This window comes from Gobio gobio (assembly GCF_949357685.1).
Source record: "Gobio gobio genome assembly, chromosome: 7".
NCBI lineage: Eukaryota > Metazoa > Chordata > Actinopteri > Cypriniformes > Gobionidae > Gobio > Gobio gobio.
Genome location: NC_137103.1, coordinates 21291440 through 21297497, shown reverse-complemented (window position 1 = coordinate 21297497; position 6058 = coordinate 21291440).

Sequence of the window (6058 nt, the reverse complement as noted above, 5' to 3'; positions counted from 1 at the left end):
CTAAAAAGATCGAATTAAACAGCCTTGTAATGTATACAAATATATTTTTGCTTGTGATGTATTTTAGCCTGGCCTATACATAGCTTCTAGTGTGACAAATACACTACAGTATTCATGTATTTACAAACCTTTTAACGATGCTTACATTTTTTTATTACTGATGTACAGAGTTATGTACTTCCATGTTAAATAAATTTTTTTTGGTCCCACTTTGTATTAGGTGACTTTAACTATACTATGTACTAACATTTAAATGAATAATTTGATACAATGCACTTATTATGTATATAGGCTACATGTTTTTACAGTGTTATATTATAATAATTACCTGAATGTAATCATCTGTAGGTAATGTTCTGTAATTACATCTACACACTGTTGACCCTTCCTTTCCCGCTCCAACACGATCACATGAGAATGTGTATCAATAGTACGAGTGTGCAATGTCGTGGAATGTATACGCCAAAATGAGTTTCAAGCACAAGACAGAGCACACAGTGAGGATATATAGAGGCACGTGACGTCACTGTCAGCTGGAGTGACTGTGGTTACGCCCACTGAGTGGCAAAAAGACTGAGAGGCAGCATTGGTTTTCAGCGAGAATGCCACGAAAAACACACCAAACTGTGCCCCCCTATGGACAGAGGGAAATGGACTTGATAATAGCATAATTTTCTCACTCAAACCACTGCCGCCTGCTGCTACTTCTGCTAGTTATTGCTTTTAGAGGGAAAAGCTGCCCATAACTGCTGGTCTAGGATCTGTAATCCTCTTTAAGAATTTGTAATAATAGAATATTATTATTAAAGGGGTTGGCAAAATATCCAGTGCATATCTATTTGCGCTTGTCAAATGATTCAATTTCCAACGTGTTTTTGCTTCTGTGAGTAATGTATTCAAATAGACATGTTTGTTGATTTCTACAATGCAATGGCCAATCACAGGTGTTGAAGTTAGAATCCACTCACCGGTTGAGTTTTTGTCCAGTGCTGAGTTCTGCATGTGCGCTAATCCTCTCTAAGTGTGGATATTATGTAAATAAGAGATTCATTGTGTCTTCAGCTTCACTGATTAATATAACGTAACTTTGTGAGATTGCGTTGATTGAATGAGTGACAGCTTTTAGTAATTATGAAGCTCTTTGCGCGCTGTCTAGGCGATATTTAAATAAAAAAAATGAATAGGCCTATAAGATATTCAGAATTTTAATAAAACTGTGTGAATACTGTGTGTGAAAACTGTGTCATATACCCATCCGCATACATGCGGGATGCACGAAATTGTGATGACAGTGATACATATTTATGAATCGAAATCAGGCTCATATAAATGTCAGAAAAACACGATTCCTGGCTGCATGTCGATATCCATGGATCACTGATCTTTGGTAAGTTGTAAGGAACACTATATAACAACCATCCAGCTAGGTTCATCTCTGATCACCCCTTCAGGGTCAGTCAGAAATCTTGGTGTAATCTTTGATGACCAGCTGTCATTCAAAGACCACATTTCAAAAACAGCTCGGTCATGCAGGTTTGCGCTACACAACATCAGGAAGATCAGACCATTCCTAACAGAGCATGCCACACAGCTTCTCGTCCATGGCCCTGGTCATTTCTAGGCTTGACTACCGTTTCTGGCTGGACTTCCATCATGTGCGTTCAAAATGCTTCAATTCACAAGTTCACACTTACAAATAAGTCAGATAGAATAAATGGTATGCGTATTTGGAGTGCTGTCTGAGGAGAGGGCCAGAGTACTCTCCCCGTATCTCTGGTTGGGAAAGTAACCAGCTGAGTGTTAGGAAGACGGGGTGGTGGAGGGATGCTGAAAAACTGTCAAGGAACATTGGTGAGTTGACTGGGTATTTATGTAGTCCTCCACCTGTGCTGATTGGGTAGATATGTTGATTACTGATTGCTGACAGCTGGTTGGGATGACATAATCCTCAGTGTTGCCTCTGGCTTGGCGTGCTCAGTTGGGGACACTAAATTTTTCAACTAAACATCGAAATACATCTAAATAATAAACTAAATTAACCATTTAAACTAAATTACTGATCAAATTATTGATCTAAAGCCCACACTGTCACTGTATGATACTTGAAATTTTTCCAGAATGGCTATACAGCTGAATAAAATTATGCTGCATTATTTTCCTGTTTAACACTGTAAAGCTGCTTTGAAACAATCTACATTGTTAAAAGCGCTATATAAATAAAGTTGACTTGACTTGACTTGACATAATGACTGGATAGATAATTTGAACGTGCTTCTCCCAAACTTTGTTAATGAAACATCACGTCTTATCTTCAACGAACCCAAAAGGGCCCATGTCACACCGCTCTTCATCTCTCTCCACTGGCTACCACTCGCTGCTCGCATCAAGTTCAAGGCGCTGATGCTTGCTTACAGATCCACCACGAGCTCCTACGAGTCTACACCCCCACCAGAAGCCTTCGCTCAGCTAAGGAGCGACGGCTTGTGGTACCATCACAGAGAGGCAGAAAATCCCTCTCCAGAACATTTACATTCACCGTTCCCTGCTGGTGGAACGATCTTCCCACCTCCATCCGAGTTGCAGAATCACTGACAAAATTCAAAAGACAGCTGAAAACTCACCTCTTCCGTGAGCACTTAACCTCATTTAAAAAAAAAAAAAAAGAAAAAAAAGTCCTATTCTTTCTATTTTCCTCTACTCCCTCCCTACCCTAGTGTATGATGCTCTGCACTCAAAAAATGATTTTATGATGCTGTTCACTTTATTTAAGCAATTCATCTTGATTTAACACAATTATATCAGGTTTCTGGTTCAAATGTAATTGATTCATGTTAAACTGACTTAAAACCGTTACTCTTTGACATAACTTGATGTTTTCATTTTGAAATAACATGTTTCAATCAAGTAACCCAATCAAACAAGACTTTCACTTCCCATCATGCTTTGCAAAAAGGGCTGAATTCGTAGAGTAAATGTTTAAATAAAGTGCTAGTTGATGCATTTTTAACAAGATGAGACAATCGAGAGACTTTTTAATGCTTAATATTTTGTTATGTTGGTATTTAAAAGTTTTTGTTATGTTAGTGTTTTTGGAGGTTACCATTGTGGTGAAGTGTAGAGCATATGCTTGGGGTGATGACCTGCTAATAACAATCGAAGAAATTTTAATAATAAAAAACAACTACTGTGGGCATGCCATGGATGTAACAAAACCATCTTCTAGCTAGCCAATAAGACCTTGTAAAAGGTTTTGTAAATGTTGTAAAAATAGTATATCACTAAATAAAAATAATCAATTAAACTGGATTACATGTTTTGATTAGTTTTTAATATTAATTTTAGAATAATTAAATTGAATAGTTTTGGACAAAATTAAGAATGTTAACCTGATTTAACTAAATGGCATTGAATTAAAGGAGCTGTATGTAGGACTGTGGCCAAAACTGGTACTGCAATCACTTTCAAATTACTGTTGAGCGGTGTATCCCCTCTTCCCCTCCCCCTGACTCGAGGTTGCCAGATAGGCTGCAGGATCCAGCAGGAAGGTAGGCTGCTAACGTTATACGGAGCTTTCAATGGCAAGTGACGAGTCGTACGCTGTAAGATTTTTTTCTTTCTGTTAATTATGTTTATGCTTCAAGAGCGATGTTTTGTGAAGTAATTATGAATCGCAAAAATGTACTAATGGCGATTAGCCAAATATAATCGTAAATATGAACGCTCGTATGTGACAGTACATTCCCACATGAAAAAATACTATAGTAAAATTACAGCAAAGCTAAATAACATTAGCAATGGTCATAGAGGTCAACTTGCAGCAAGTTTTGTCCACTATATATGCGAAGAACGAATGAGGAATCATTTTTACTGAGGTAACGTTAGGCTACTGTCTCAAATACGTTTTCACAGTGCTAATAGGCGTGCTAATGTTGTTTTCCTCAGCGTCCCAGCATAATGACAGAGAAACGGGCTCTGATAATGCATTACTAATGTTAGCAATGACGACTCGCCGTTTTTATTTACCAAACAATTCCTTAACGTTACCTTTTCAATTCAATGACCCACCTCCTCCATCTGCGCTAACCTAACGTTACTTTGCACGAACATGCATAACTTTGTTCGACTGTCATAAATATTTGAAATGTCCATTTACATTAAGTACAAGTTAGCCAAACATAGATGAACCTTACCTGTCCAGGAGAAAATTAGCAACGTTGGCATCAGTCTTCAAATTATTCTCCGTTTTCAGCCGTCTCTATCTTTCAAAGGCATCTCAAATCCTTGTTTTATTTCGGACACTGTCACGATGTTTTTCTGATTCATAACGAGGTCGTTTAGGTTTCGTAAAGTTAGACATTGTTTATCCAAAAAGTTTGTAGCTGCAGCTGTGGTAACTAAATCAGAGCGGGCAACCTGAATGCAGAAATACTACTGACTTCGTGATTGGTAGATAGGTGGAGGGTGGCGCTTCAGGCCAAAACACAACATGTCAACATCAACATCAGTTGAGGGCTGCAACTTCACTTTTAAAATGACAATATCTTGTCCGGACAACCGTTGTCAGTGATATAAATATTTGAAATTAACATGATTTCTTAATGTCTAGTGACATATCAGGGCCATTTTATGATTAATTGAAATACATTTCTTACATACAGTTCCTTTAACCTTACGTAAAAAACGAAAATTTACTGAAATAAACTATTTTAATTAAATTCAACATAACCCAATCACGTGGAACCTGTTGACATAAAAAAATTAAGAACAACCCACATATAATTTTTTTGAGTGTGTGTAATGCCCAAAACGTAGTACTTCCGACACTTTCTGTGTTTCGTTACCTCTTCATGACGGTTCGCTTCTTGTACTCCTCAGTTGTAAGTCGCTTTGGATAAAAGTATTAAATTGGATTAAATGTAGTTTAAACTGATAACTGTTTGTTTCACTCATGTTTTCCCCTATTAAATCAAGTCATGCAGCAGCTCTTCTGCCACTTAGTCCTGGCTGAGGAGGCGTGTTCCGGCGAGAAAGTCACGTTGATGCAAACCTTCTTTAGGGAAGGAAATGAGGGAGATAATGAGGGAGACCAGGTGGGGCAAATAAACCATTGACCAGGTAACAAGGAGGTGGGGCTAAGACTAGAAACTGACAGAAAAGCTGTGCTCACACAAACACATAAGACAAGTAGAAGAGCACAACAAACTGTCATCCGCCCAGCGCTCAAACAAAGAAAAACAACACTGACAGAAGTGCACGGAACATGGAAGTCTTGACCCAACACAAAACAAGTGTCAGAACTCAGACACTATGCCCTGAACACACAAAATATAAGACATGAGAGCACACAACCCAGAGACCAACCACAAAGCTGTACATTCACACAAAGGACAAGACAAACAACACATGAGTGTCAGGATCCTGCTGTCACGAAACCAAGAATACAACAAATCAAGGTGACAGAACCCTGACAGGGAAGCCCAATGGAACAGTTGGCTGAACTGTAGTTTCTTTAGCATTGGTTAAAGTGTTCAGAAGATAAACAACGGTCTTACGGGTTTGGAACGACATGAGGGTGAGTAATTAATTATCATTGTAGGGTTAACTAACCCTTTAATATGTATGTCTTAGTTTAATACATAAAGGCCCGGTTTTACAGACAGGGCTGAGTAAACCAGGATTATACCTTAGTTCAATTAAACATTTCAGTAGCTTTTATAAAAGTGCCTTAGAAAAACACATAAGAGCCTACTGGTGCATCTTGAGACTAAACAATAGCACTGACATATTTTAAGATATGCCAGTGCAAGTTTATCAGTTAAAACAGCTCAATAATGCATTTTAGTCTGGGGCTAGGCTAAAGGCTTGTCTGTGACACCGGAGGATATAATCCTAATTTGACACAAATTTAAACTTTAGTTGAAACTGTAAAAAGACCTCACAACACTGTTCTCAGTCTGACCTCTAGTGTTTAAAATGGGCCTGGCAATTTTACTCAAATCTGAATTGATAATGAAAATCTACAATTGTGGTCAGATTTTTTGTCCACATATTCCTGTTT